The 15757-nt window shown below is 37.7% G+C and overlaps 1 long non-coding RNA gene across 1 annotated transcript; it reads left to right on the plus strand.

The window, feature by feature from the left end:
• Positions 1-1524: 1524 nt before the first annotated feature.
• LOC146304422 (uncharacterized) lies at positions 1525-8532 on the plus strand. The gene is made up of 5 exons (XR_014769365.1): positions 1525-1597; positions 1833-1934; positions 4183-4229; positions 5584-5661; positions 7927-8532. It is a non-coding gene; the product is annotated as an uncharacterized LOC146304422 (long non-coding RNA).
• Positions 8533-15757: the final 7225 nt, after the last annotated feature.

A 15757-nucleotide genomic window follows, 5' to 3' on the forward strand; every position in this document is an offset into this window, starting at 1 on the left:
AAATGCTAAAAAGAACAATGCAAATAAGTAAATACAGGGCAAAATAATGTAGTTGTATCCAGAACGGTTTAATATAAATTCATGTATGTACACAAATCAACCAATTCATGAATATACAGCATGAAATGTAAAATAAACAATTCATATATATGGACAGTAAGAGGTTAAAACATACACAGTTCATATATTGAATAAAAGATAAATAAGGGACACACAATTCATGAAATTAAAATTAATTCATGGTAGAAAAGGTGTAAAAATCACATTTGTCATTTAGCCCAAGGACTCTTATTTTGAAGGGAGCATCAGACCTTAGAGCCGGATGTGACGTTGGCATCTTGATTTCACCTGGCCAATCGAGGCCTGCCTTCCGGACTCGGCCGGCGCTACAGCTGGTGAGAAATATACACATTTTGTGCCTGAAGAAGGTCTTTCAAGGCCGAGACGTCGCGCACATTAGCTTTTTAATAAAAGCTTATTTTGTCACGGGCCATCAAGTGTCTTCTTTGACTGCGAAAAAGCAGCTTGTGCAAGACAATTAGCCTGTTGCTAAAATTAGCACAGCGGAGCTGAGGCAAAAAGAGGATATTACATGTTGTTCCCAATTGTGTCCGCCAGAGGGTGTCCTAATACCATTTTTTTAGACAGAATTTGAGGAATTGTGCTCACATTCTGTCCAAAAAAATGGCATAATAGGAAAAAAGGAACAAAAAGGAACAGACATGATTATTTGTTCATGAAAAAACAAATTTGAGTGTTTTCATTAATAATAATAATAATAATGATAATAATAATAATAATGATAATAATAATAATAATAATAATGATAATAATATGATGAGCGCTTTAATTAATTAGTTGGCTAGCGCAAAGAGCCATGAATTCAAGCACCTCCGATTTTCATGCACTTAACTTTTTGCTCCAAAATTCAACTTCTCTGGACTAATTTCATCTTTTGTGACTCTCTTTTAGAAAATAATTATGATATTTTATTTTACTATTGCTTTAGAGGTTTTGCGGAGGCTGTAAACTGACTCTCCATGTGCTGCTGAATTGTTTGACGGTTCACTTGATAGGCCGTGCAGTGACTCTTTTTGTCCAGTATAATACCATATACATTATTGGTTAATGCCATCTCTCTCTTCCACTGATCTATGAATAATAATAGCATACATAATAATTAACATACATAACTTACAACATCTTGAATTTTTTTTTATTATTTTCATTTGCAGAGGTATACATGTAAATGAGTGTCGATCTGTGTTTGTGCACTTGTTCTTAACAGGAAACAAACATGTTCCAGAGATGGAGAGACAAAACTCACAGGAACACACCACTATTATCTGCTCTATAAATCTTAACCTGTGCCAGGTAAATAAGAACAGCCTCCTCCCATGCATGATATGTGTCTCTTTTTTATTGTGTATTAGTGGTATATAAGCATGTAATGTACACTGTCTGTATTGTGCTTTTTTATATGCATCAATGGTGTAACATTTTTCTCTTCCTCTCACAAGGCTCTGACAAGTTGGGCACATGTCAATGAAGCAACAAGCAACATCAGCAGTCATCTTGAGCTGGAGTCAAACATGCTGTAAGTCAACTTTACAGTTCATAGATTATGCATACCATTAGTATGAGCAATAGTTATAATGTGAAAACATTTAAAGGTTAAGTCACTGCTCCTTCTGTTTTGCTCTGGTACTCAAGTGTTAAACAGAGATTTCTGTGATGTACATGTGCAAAACCACAGACTGTTATGGTATATGCCAACTGTCATATCCTTTTTTTATGTTTGTGTGCTTGTGTCCTTCATGAACAACAAACAGAAATCAAGGAGGGCTCCAGCAACATTTGACCATGCTTTGCACAGCTAAGCCACACTGAGAGGCTACGACGAATACACCTGACAACTGCCTGACCTGTACCTCGTATGTGACTGTGTTTTTCTGTCATAAACACTATAGTGTTACACCATGACTCTGAAAACTGCTGATTTCCAGACATGGCGCTAAAGTTTCCTCTCCTCTCCTCTCCTCTCCTCTCCTCTCCTCTCCTCTCCTCTCCTCTCCTCTCCTCTCAGGGACAGGAAAAAGCAGTGCAGCTATGTGCTTTTTACTCAACATTCATTGCTACTCTTCAGATGGACCCAGACCATCTGTAAGTATCCTATATAGCAGGGCTCCCTTAACAGGCGGACCGCGGTCCGAGTCCGGACCCGCACGCCGTCCTATACGGACCCGGACCTATAACTAATAAATTCTTAATAGATTTGAAATTTTGACAGGACGCTTCTATTTTAACTGGCGCAACTATTCTAGTCTTTCCAGCGCTGGTTTAGGTGATCAGGAAACGCACAGACCAATTGCAGAGAAGCTGCGTGTGGAGGAGACTGTTGTTAATGACGGAGTTTATTACAACAGTCAAAACTAACGTGATGGTTAATGACATCGACACCAACCAGATGCACTTAAATTAATCCTCACTTTCTACTTTGAATAGATTTTTATATTCAGTGAGCAGGCTTCAAAACTTCTACGTCTGCACTCACACTTTTACTTACAGTGTGTTGTGAGTGTGTAAACAGGGAAAAGGTTCAAATTTTCAGATCTTTTTTTTTAAACAACTGTATAAGGAGGCCTATATGTAAAACAGGAGAGTCTGTGTTTCTCTGTGAGAAACTTTCAGATCTTCTCACAGCGGAGTAAACAGGTGAGGGAGGGGAGGAGGGCACATTGATCACTAATCAATCACTGATACCGTCGTCATCTCGGACTGATTAAAAAATAAAAATGACAAAATTGGCGACAAACCAAACCTGGGTGTCCACACAAATAAGGTCTTTGTGTGAAACACTGCAGAGTGTAACATCGTGCTGTTTACAGACAGTCTGCTGTCATTAGTTTGTCAGACAGACAGAGAGGGTCGTGTCTAGAAGGGAACCCTAGACCCGCGAAAGATTGCGCGAGTTTGATTATCTTAGTAGAAATAACGAACACAAATCTCGCGAGAGTTGTGCAAATAAAGAGTTAGAGCTTCTAGCCATGCCCGAAAAAGGTGCGCAGCTCCAAAAATAGAAAATCATATCGTGGTGTCGATGTTTTTAATGTGGCGGGCTGCCATAAATAAAACACTATTCACTGAAACACTGATCACTGACCTGCTGTGATGGAAAAAAATACTCAGATTCTTTACTTAGGTATTTTTACATTGTGGTATTAGTGTTTTTACTTAATTACAATTTCAAAATTTTGCATGTTATTGTTTCCTTTTTTGAAAAATCAACATTTTTATTGCTGTTGTTTAACTTTAATGGTATTCTTATTGGTATTTTTTGATGACTAAATACAGACCTGCAAAAGTCATAAGAGAAAAGGAAAAGGTGGCATGTTGGTAAACCAGTCCCCCGTCCCCTGGGGGTCTGGGAGCATCCTGCTCCAGAAGAAAAATGTTGTGATTTTAACAAGTGAACAAAACATCCTGGTGACTGTTTCAGTTAAAAGAGTTAGTTCCATCTTCTGTTTGTGGTTTCTGCAGACATTACTACCTTAACTTTTACCTTTGTACTTGGAAACAAAAGTAGAAAGTAAAGTAAAAACAGTAAAAGCAAATCTACAGTAAAAGTAAAGTTACTTTACTGAGTATTTTTATTTTAGTAATTTATAGTTGCTTGTAGACCTGTCTTATCTTCTCTTTTGTATTGTTCTTAAATAAAGCAAAAGTAATGTAATAGAAAAAAATGCAGACCACGCAATATTTTTTATCTGATTACTCAATTAATCGCCAGAATAGATAGATAGATATAATAGATTATGCTTTAATTTTACTGGTCTGGCCCACTTGAGATCAAATTGGTCTGTATGTGGCCCCTGAACTAAAATGAGGCCCCTGATGTAGACGCTGATACAACTACTACACTACTTCAGTATATATCACTCTCATAACACAAGTTAGACATTATGATGTTCCGGACCTTTGCTTTAGGAAATTTTCTCTAACTGGACCTCTTTGAATTTTAGTTGAATACCCCTGCTATATAGGCTTGGTTTTGAATAGAGTTAATACTTGTTCACTGTTAAATGTGTACTTGTTTTCCAAATCTATTTGTGATGATGTGCTTCATGTTTTTTTCTGTTTGCCCCATTATAACATTTATAATGAGATTTTTCTTGTCTACAGCCAACGCTGCGTTGAGAGAGTCTGAGAGTCCTGAACGGCCAGCCGAGGTACGTCTTGTTTATCATCAAAGGAACCACTGACAATACTTCTGGTAATAGTAGTTTGAATGGTAGTAGTAGTTCTGTTAGAGCAGTGAAACTGAGTATTTTTATGTGTGGGGGAACCTGTAAATTTAGAAATGAGTCGATAAGAAATTCGGAGTAGAGACTCTGTTTAAGCATTTAAAAATCTAGATCAATTAGGACATGCTGGCTATGACTTTTCTCATTCATAACAGTCATTGTTTTTTAAATTCTTAAGCAACAAACAGTCAAATGTTGCACATAATTCAAACATTGTTATATCATGAAGGTAGCTATTGAGTGTTCATTATTGCTCTAAATGAATGTTATACTGCTTTATAAAAAACATTAGTGTGTGTGTTTCTGTTGTTTCAGAATGGCTGGACCAAATAAGCAGTTTGTAGCAGAAGCAGAATTCTAACATTGTGATATTATAAAGGCAGCTATTCAGCGTGGGGTCAGCTTTCTAACAAACATTCAAATATTCTACATAATTCAAATATTATATTTACATGGCAGGTATTCAGTGTTGCGTCAGGTTTTTAAGTAATATTCAAATACTCTACATAATTCAAAAATTATATTTTCGAGGCCGCTATCAGTGTGGCATCAGCTTTTTAACATCAGCTTTTTAACAAAAATCCAAATGTTCTACCTAATTACCTTAAAAAGGCAGCTATTCAGTGTGGTGTCAGTCATTCTACAAACATTCAGAAATTCCATAGAATTCAAACTTTATTATATTTTAAAGGTAGCTATTCAGTGTGGTGTCAGCCTTTCTAACTAATATTCAAATATTCTACATAATTCACGTATTATTACATTATCATGGCAGCTATTCAGTGTGGCTTTAGCTTTTTAACTAATATTCAAGTATTATACATAATTCAAACCTTCTTATATCATTCACGCAGCTATTCAGTGTGGCGTCAGGCATATTGTTGCAGCAAGCCAATGCAGCATTGCAGCTTGGCTTCAGCTTGTTGCATTCACAGTCGTAATTTCTTTAGAAATTGCTTTTCTAGTATCTCTAGTATCCTATTTAACTCAACCCTAAATTCCTTCAGGGTTCGATCCTCTTTTGTAAGAATGAGCAGTTTTTGAAGCAGTGTGACCTTCTGACCTTTCCTGAGAGCCCGTGTAGTACATGTTGGTAGTTAAGGTTTTTTTTTTGCTTTCATTACTTGAGGTGTATTTCACCGTCAATACTGTTATTATTTTTATTATTGTTAATAGTGATTTTGAGGACAGTTTTGCTTCAATTTTTGGTCTGAATGCCTTCCTTTCAATATTATTTGGGTTTATTACATTGACACCAGGCCTTTTCTCTGTATTTCAGAATGGTCTGGTGTAAGTGAAGACCTGAGCCGGTGCAAGCTGCATCCCCCAGCAAGGTGAAAGGACTGCCACAAAGGAGGTGAAACAGCACAATAGCCGAAGTTATAAAGACATTTTTTCTTTATTCTGTGAGCCATATGGCTCCAAAATTCAAATTCTCTGGACTAATTTCATCTTTTGTGAATCTCTTTTAGAAAATAATTATGATGTTTTATTTTACTATTGCTTTAGAGGCCTTGTAGAGGCTGTAAACTGACTCTCCATGTGCTGCTGAATTGTTTGGCGGTTCACTTGATAGGCCTTGCAGTGACTCTTTTTGTCCAGGAGATGGAGCCAAGCTATCAGTAATCAGTTATTTGACTTTTGCTCTTTCTCATCAAACAGCTACCCTGACACAGTAGGACATGCTTTTCTATCCCCTTTTCCTTCTTTTTTCCCTTCTTTTATAAATTTTATTTAATACTGAAGGTTTTTTTAATTAGGAATTAGTCTCCATTAGTTAATTTTTTTTTACACATTTATTCTAATTTTTTTTTAGTAATAATTTATTTTCTTTGCATTTATATTTTAGGGATTTATTTGTTTTTTTTAAGAGGATAAAGTTTTTTTCTTCCATAACCCCCCCCCCCAATAAAGGGTTTTATTGTGTGTGCGATTTTGGATCGTTGTCCTGACCTCTTCTCAATTTGATATCTTCTAGATATTATCACCTCACCTGAGATATAGTTGTGCTGAATAATTAATTGGTGCATACAGCACTGGATAGGAAGAGGTCAGGTGACGATCCGTGGCTGCTCAACCATTTACCTTTTATTTTTAATGGAGCCTCAGGAAAGGGCCATCCAATTAGAGATTTAATCTCACCGCAGGTCACAAATGTGGTGTATGCTATAGTGGGAAAATTATATGCTGAACTGGTCACTGTTGTTCCTCATAGTTACTTCTCATGTATTGTCAGGCACTAACTGGTTACTTGTCCTTGAACACACAGCTGTTCTCCCTTTGGAACAACAACTTCTGATAACACAATCACATCCTGACAATAAGCACTTCAGGTCCCAACCTCCTTCATCTCTAAGACAGATTTACATTCTTGACATTATCACTTCCTTTTACACTTTCTTTGTGACTGTGTACTGATCCTTTGCAAAGCTCTATTAAAGAAAATCTTGGTCATTGTGCCTGTCTTCATTTTCAGATTTTCCACCACAATGCTGTCCAATGTCAACACTGTAAATTACTGTACATTGGGGAAACAGGCTGAACTCTGAAAACGAGAATACTGGAGCATGTTAATCATGTTAAGAAAAGTCACATGCTCATTTTACCATTCATGGTATCCACAATTTCAAGTATATTGGCTTGGAACAACTCTTTGGTCCAAAAAACCAAAGGGTGAGACATGAGATCCAACTCATTAATAAGCTTGCCAAAGTTTCACCAGACTGCTTAAATCAAAGGGTTTAAAGACTTTCAGTTTTCATTTAAGATCCAAATGAAACGAGTAAAGACTTGTATTGTGGCTGTTGTTTTTTCACAAGATTCACATTTTGCGGATTATTCCTTTACAATTTAGGCTTTTTTAGGGGGCGCAAGCCCTGGTTAAAGATAAATAATTAAATAATTTTTATGTCTAAATGATGAACTTCCCTAAATTGTGCTTTCTGGGCATCTGATGCTCAGAATAACCTTATTTCACCACATGCAGTCGCATAGGCAGCTCACATCACAGTGTGGGCACTTAAGGCTCAGAAGTGAAAAATCTGACAAAACAGGGCATACAACCATGTTTTCCATCGAGAAGATGAGGATTGCAGCCACTTGTGCTACGAAACTGTGCTTTCTGGGCGTCTGATGCTCAGAAACACCTTAATTCATCATATGCTTGCACATAGGCCAAGAACATTGAAATCGGTACATCTCTCAGTTGACATGAGTTTGAGTAGATAATGCATAAATTCTTATCTTTGGGTGGACTATCCTTTTACGTAATTATCAGCTAAAACTGTTTTATCTTAATACATTATAATTAATATAATGTATTATATTATAACCCCCAGGCACTAACTGGTTACTTGTCCTTGAACACACAGCTGTTGTCCCTTTGGAACAACAACTTCTGATAACACAATCACATCCTGACTCTCCCACTAAGCACTTCAGGTCCATCCTGACCCAAACTCCTTCATCTCCTCACCCTATAAGACAGATTTACATTATTGACTCATTATCAGTTCCTTTCACACTTTCCGTGTGACTGTGTACTGATCCTTTGCAAAGCTCTATTGAAACACCGCATCAAACACCAGACAATCTTGGTCATGGTGTCTGTCTTCATTTTCAGATTTTCCACCACAATTTGGTGTCAGAAGTGGGATTGCTTGTCTGAGGGTTTTTGGACTCGGGGTCGATGGTGGTAGTGCACACCCTGAGGAGATATTCCCTTCAGCCTCAACCTCCCCACAAAGATGAGTGAGAAGGAGGGCCTGAGACCAAGACCAGACTCACTCAGCGCCGCGATTCAACAATTCTCATTGGTGAGAATCTGAAAACTTATTTAATTTACTTTTAGAAAAGTAGAAGAGGGGGGAAAATCAGGAGACTGAATGTAATTTTCTGAGCACAGAAAGTTTCAGTATAAGACAGTTGAACAAACTGAGGAATTGCATGAGAAAGAAAAAAAAAAGATACCAAACATAAGAAGGGCAAGAGTAAGTTCACAGCAGATTGGAGAGCATATAGTTTATGGAAGGAAAAGCAAAAAGGAGGAACAGAAAAATACTGGTCTGAAGTTCAGAAAATCTTCAAATACATTTATCTCCCTATCACCAGTGAGATCCAACATGGGGGAAATGTACTCAAAGTCCTGAATTTCCCTGTGATGGAGACAGCAGGGGCTGGCTCACCTCCCATCACCATCAGATGGAGGTGTAAAGTTTGCCACTGAACTGACTGTGACACAAATGGTGAAACAACGTGCATAACATGGGACAAAAGGACATGCTGTGCATGCTGAAAACTCCTCAAAGCGGGAGAGAAAAAAACAGAGAGAAAGATCTAAATATGGCAGCATTGACTATGTTCCAAGGACATTCTGTGGAGGTCTACTTACAGCTGATCCAGATGTTTGTTTCCATTGTGGCAAAAAGGGACATTGAGCCAAACACTACCCTGAGCCAAACACTAGACTGATGCAACTCAAAAGATGATTGACTCGCGGCGGAATCATGGGACTCAATATCTGACCATAATGTTCAATATAACCCTGTTTTGAAGGTTTATCAACAAAAATTACCTTTGTTGTCTACATACTCAGATGTGTTCAACTGGTACCAGACACACAACACACATTTGCCTATTTACATAAAGCATGTGACATCACAAACACCCCAGCCTTTCAGAAGATCCCTAAAAATTATATTGGTCTAATCAGAGGCATGCAACCAATTGTGATCACACCAAAATCTAATTAAAGGCCCTGTCAACCATAATATCCACTCAACAAAAAAAATAAAAATGAAAATAAAAAATAGAGAGAGGCCATCGACGGTATTACACCAGTCTTTAACACTTGATTAAGGGCAGTTGTAATCATTCCCTGTGAAAATTCTCCTGTGTGCACACCAATTTTCTCAGTTAAAACAAAACAAAAATCAGCTAAAAATTCAAGAGAAAGTTTGAGCTAATTAAATCTGTCACCAGGAAGTGCACGATTACAATATATTGATGATTAAATGATTCGTGCTTTAACTCAAGTTCAGTGTGAAAAAGACACATTTGAAACATTTGGCTGAAGAAGGTCACAAAACTAGCTCGTCAAAACTGCAGTTTGTCCTACAAGTGACATTTTTGGGTCATGTGATCATATCTGAGGCCAAATTCCTCTCCCAAAAAAGAGTAGACATTTCAAAACATTTTCAAATCCAATCATAAAGAAACAAGTTATGTCTTTTGTGTTCCTATTGCAGGACCTTCATTCCCAATTATGCTGTCCTCGAGACACCCCTGAGCGCAATCGCACACGAACGAGGCCTAGAAGCACATAGTAAAGTGACATGGACTGCTGATGCAGGATAAACATTTGTTGACTTAAAACATGTCCTTCTGAAGACTCTGATGACTCTAACTCTTGGGTCACCAGATCCAAACCGACCTTTTACTCAGACTGTGGACAAAGAGTGTTCAGTACTCTAGGATGATGGAGGCAGACAGAGACCTGTAGCCTACTTTTCAGCTAAACTTGATGCTTTAGCTACAGGAATTCCTACTTTTTAAGGTTACTCTAAACTAACTCACCTTGCTCCCACGTTTCATTGATTTTGATTTAGCAGAAAACATCTTATCTTTCAGCAGCAAGATTGCTCCTTTATAACACTGTTCTATTTGAAATCCTTGATATCACTGTGAAAAGATACAATATAACTGAGGTATATTTCTGGTAAGATAACCATGGGTTCATGTGTAGTGTAGGCCTACAGATCATACAGTCCCTAACCTTCTCTAACAATTCAGCGTTTCTTTGTTCTCTGTGGCCTGAGAGCCATGTATTTCCATTTTTGGGTATCATGAAGATACAGCTCTTTGCATCAGTCCATGTTAGGAGATGTGCGAAGAACACAACTATGTTCTTACAATAACTGAAGTTTGTTCCCCCAGACCAGATTTGCAAGAAACACCTTTGCAAAATCCAGATTTTGAACTGTTTGTGGATGGATCAGCATCATGCAACCCTGACACAGGAAAAAAAATGTAATTAGTTTCGCTGTGGTAACCAGGGGTTAGGGGTCTGTTTGTTGAATCCTTATTCAACAAACAGACCCCTAACCTTAACTTAAACTTTGACTCAAAAAGAAAAAAAAACAAAATTAGAAAATAAATGGTGCTATGTATCTCATAAATTATCAATGATTAATCAGTCAAAGCTTTCAACTATTGGTTCTGGAAAATGCACAAAATTTATAACCCTAGTTTGGAGAGGTGACAGTGACATCAATGGTTGAAAGTAACTAATACTCTAGTAGTTTTTCAGGCAAATACTTTGTACTTTTACTGAAATATATTTCTAACGCCAGTACTTTTACTTGTAATTGAGTAATGTTTTAGCAATATAACAGATTTCTTGTACTCTTTTCACCATTGGTAACTGCACATGATACAGTCAATGCCAAATCACTCTCATAGAAGCATGTAATCTAGCAACAGACAAAACAGTGAATATCTACACAGACAGTAGATATGTTTTTGGCTTTATGCATGATTTTGGTACAATTTGGAAAAAGAGAAATTTTCAAACACCATCTGGCAAACCTATAGCACATCACACTCTTGTTTTACAACTGCTGGATGCTGTTCTGCTCCCAAAACAGGTTGCTGTGTGTAAATGTCATGCTCACACTAACAATGACCAACTTTCACAGGAGAACACCAGAGGAGAAGCAGCTGCCAAGGCCGCAGCATGCCCAGAATTAACTATGTCTAAATTCTTTCCATATAATGACCCTAACACACCCTCCACTGCTATAGCTGTTTTATCTAACATTCATAAGCAGGTGAAGGAAGCGCTACCAGCTCCAGCCACAGGACCTCTTCATGACCTGCAGCCTGGTGACTGGGTAGTGGTGAGAGTCCTGAGACAAAAGACCTGGCACTCGAAGCAGTGGACGGGTCCATTCCACATGCTGCTGACCGCACAGACGGCAGTAAAGTTTGCCAAAAGAGTTACCCGGATCCATGCCAGCCACTGCAAAAGGGTTCCACCTCCACCAGAGACACCTATAACAAAATTGGTCATCACATCGCGAGGATGAGAAGAAGAGGCAACAGTATTGGCATACTGTCCAACGAGAACTTGCATGGCTCCAACTAAGTGGCGTGCTGAATGAACCTCAGTGTCACCATCATGGGATCAGAGATGGAACTCCAATAACAGCCATGGCATGCATTCAGCCACCCTGGATGGTGTGGCCTGTGAGGCTCAATGTGTTTTCTTGTGAGTTCATTCCCTAAAGTTAAAAAAAATGTTTTCCATCAGATGACACAGTTAACTACTCCTGATTGGCTCCCACCATGCAATGCTGAAGACATTCCTGATCGTATTGACAACCCAGATTTTGACATTGTTATGTTAATAGATATGGAACTTTCCTGCCTAAGTTGCTTGCATTTGTTATACTAAATTCTCCCATCTGTAACAACAGCATCTTGCTTTTTCCAGGGGTAGTATTTTATGAAGTAATGTTTTAAAATATTTCTTCACTCTCTTATACTTTACTATTATGTTATCATATGTAAGGACTATTTTTTGTTGTATTGTTTGTAGAGAAGGTGTGATCTTTTATGGTCTTTTATAATTTTCCTTTACTTTCCTTTTTATGTGATCACGTATGATCAAAAAGGGGGGATTATAGTAAGAAAATTATATGCTGAACTGGTCACTGTTGTTCCTCATAGTTACTTCTCATGTATTGTCAGGCACTAACTGGTTACTTGTCCTTGAACACACAGCTGTTCTCCCTTTGGAACAACAACTTCTGATAACACAATCACATCCTGACAATAAGCACTTCAGGTCCCAACCTCCTTCATCTCTAAGACAGATTTACATTCTTGACATTATCACTTCCTTTTACACTTTCTTTGTGACTGTGTACTGATCCTTTGCAAAGCTCTATTAAAGAAAATCTTGGTCATTGTGCCTGTCTTCATTTTCAGATTTTCCACCACAATGCTGTCCAATGTCAACACTGTAAATTACTGTACATTGGGGAAACAGGCTGAACTCTGAAAACGAGAATACTGGAGCATGTTAATCATGTTAAGAAAAGTCACATGCTCATTTTACCATTCATGGTATCCACAATTTCAAGTATATTGGCTTGGAACAACTCTTTGGTCCAAAAAACCAAAGGGTGAGACATGAGATCCAACTCATTAATAAGCTTGCCAAAGTTTCACCAGACTGCTTAAATCAAAGGGTTTAAAGACTTTCAGTTTTCATTTAAGATCCAAATGAAACGAGTAAAGACTTGTATTGTGGCTGTTGTTTTTTCACAAGATTCACATTTTGCGGATTATTCCTTTACAATTTAGGCTTTTTTAGGGGGCGCAAGCCCTGGTTAAAGATAAATAATTAAATAATTTTTATGTCTAAATGATGAACTTCCCTAAATTGTGCTTTCTGGGCATCTGATGCTCAGAATAACCTTATTTCACCACATGCAGTCGCATAGGCAGCTCACATCACAGTGTGGGCACTTAAGGCTCAGAAGTGAAAAATCTGACAAAACAGGGCATACAACCATGTTTTCCATCGAGAAGATGAGGATTGCAGCCACTTGTGCTACGAAACTGTGCTTTCTGGGCGTCTGATGCTCAGAAACACCTTAATTCATCATATGCTTGCACATAGGCCAAGAACATTGAAATCGGTACATCTCTCAGTTGACATGAGTTTGAGTAGATAATGCATAAATTCTTATCTTTGGGTGGACTATCCTTTTACGTAATTATCAGCTAAAACTGTTTTATCTTAATACATTATAATTATCACCTACTATTTGTGCACTCTTGTGCCCTACAATTTGACCAGAAAGCCCCATTAAACTTGAATTCATCATAGGCCAAAGTGACTTCTCCTAAAAATGACTTCATTCCAGGCCTGAGTACATGTTGCCAATAGCCAGTTCTGACAAAGAAAGAACCAATATTTTTATAGTCATATTCCTATAATGCTATATCACATGGAAGCAGCTCATAGTGCACTTGCCCCTTGTCTTTTACACCCAGCGGCATAGTCCTGTAACACAAGTATGCACGCTGAGTGTTAAAGTCAAAAACATGGTGACACAAAACCTGGCGTGGCAAAAACATAATATAGGTCGAGCAATTGTATAATTCCTCTGGGATTGACTGACTGATCCACTGACAAATTTGGCATGAATGTAACAAGTTCTGGCAAAGGACAAACCCATCCTTACTTTGTGATCATCTCATGAAATCTTTGAATTGATACAGCAAAGTATATAGTAATTTGTGTGTTACTGTATCTTTTGTTTGTTCTGTTTTGTCTTTTATGTGATGCAGAACAGGAATTAGCTGTAAACCAGTTTTAAGTGAGCCAGGGCTGTTGAATTTTAACTGATTTCATTATTTTTTTTTTATCTTCTCCTGCACAAAAATAAATGGAATGAAAGTGAAAAATGTGTTATTGTAAGTTTTAATGCTTTCACAAAGTAATAAAACTATGTGTGAAGCATCATGCATAATGTGTATAAGATGAGATATTCCAGTTCAGGATATCTTCAACCCCCTCTTAATTCAAGATATCTACACTGTAATTTTTAGATATCTTAAATTGAGTTTTACCTAGTCAGAATAACACTATAGATATCTTGAACTGGAATCACGCCTAGTCAAAATTATGTTGTAGATATATCTAACTGGAATTACAGACAATTGTAATTTAGATGTACATATCTGCAATGTGAGTTGTGGATATCTGCAACTTAATTATGACTATCTGTAATGACGAACCCCATACACATGAATAGAGAAAGTGACGTCATTTCTCCGAGTGAGAACGTAGTTGTGGATAACTGTTAACTGACAGTTGTGTATAGGAATAATGAGGCTGTGGATATCTGAAATGTTATTTTTGAATAGGAAGAACTGAATTACGGATATCTGCAATAGATATCCAGTAGGGGAGTGTATCTCACTGAGTGAGACCGATTTGATAAGTATCTTGATACATGTTCAACCTTAGATGTGTCTTATAAATCTTTAAATAGCCAACGATTGGGTTCGATATGATTCACCTCTGTCACGATACAATACAATATGATACAATACAAGACAATGCAGTGTCAGTCGTTACATTTTGATTCAATTAATGCCACATTTGTAGAGTGCTTTTAGTTGCAAAAAAAAAAATCTCATGTGTAAAGGAGATCCCGTAGCCTAAATGAGAATCTGTGAACAAAAAGCTAAAAGAGTAAAAAATCTGACAAACAGGGCATAGAAAGACACAAAACCACCTTTTCCATCAAGAAGATGATGATTGCAGCCACTTGGCTGTGAAAAGTGTGCTTTTTGAGCTTTTTACGCTCTGAAAACGCTTATTTCACCATATGCAGTCACATACAGGGCCCAAATCACAGAGTGGTCAGTTATGCTTAAAAGTGAAAAATCTGGCAAAACAGGGCATAAAAAGACACAAAACCACGTTTTCCATCAAGAAGATGATGATTGCAGCCACTTGGCACTGGAAAGTGTGCTTTTTGAGCTTTTTACGCTCTGAAAACGCTTATTTCACCATATGCAGTCACATACAGGGCCCAAATCACAGAGTGGTCAGTTATGCTTAAAAGTGAAAAATCTGGCAAAACAGGGCATAAAAAGACACAAAACCACCTTTTCCATCAAGAAGATGATGATTGCAGCCACTTGGCTGTGAAAGTGTGCTTTTTGAGCTTTTTACGCTCTGAAAACGCTTATTTCACCATATGCAGTCACATACAGGGACCAAATCACAGAGTGGTCACTCATGCTTAAAAGTGAAAAATCTGGCCAAACAGGGCATAAAAAGACACAAAACCACCTTTTCCATCAAGAAGATGATGATTGCAGCCACTTGGCTGTGAAAGTGTGCTTTTTGAGCTTTTTACGCTCTGAAAACGCTTATTTCACCATATGCAGTCACATACAGGGACCAAATCACAGTGGTCACTCATGCTAAAAAAGTGAAAAATCTGCCAAAACAGGGCATAAAAAGACACAAAACCACCTTTTCCATCAAGAAGATGATGATTGCAGCCACTTGGCTGTGAAAGTGTGCTTTTTGAGCTTTTTACGCTCTGAAAACGCTTATTTCACCATATGCAGTCACATACAGGGACCAAATCACAGAGTGGTCAGTGATGCTTAAAAGTGAAAAATCTGGCAAAACAGGGCATAAAAAGACACAAAACCACCTTTTCCATCAAGAAGATGATGATTGAAGCCACTTGGCTGTGAAAGTGTGCTTTTTGAGCTTTTTACGCTCTGAAAACGCTTATTTCACCATATGCAGTCACATACAGGGACCAAATCACAGTGGTCACTCATGCTAAAAAAATGAAAAATCTGCCAAAACAGGGCATAAAAAGACACAAAACCACCTTTTCCATCAAGAAGAT

The sequence above is a fragment of the Lutjanus erythropterus genome, chromosome 17_unloc_1 (genome assembly GCF_056507025.1).
Source record: "Lutjanus erythropterus isolate fLutEry1 chromosome 17_unloc_1, fLutEry1.hap2, whole genome shotgun sequence".
Lineage (NCBI taxonomy): Eukaryota > Metazoa > Chordata > Actinopteri > Lutjaniformes > Lutjanidae > Lutjanus > Lutjanus erythropterus.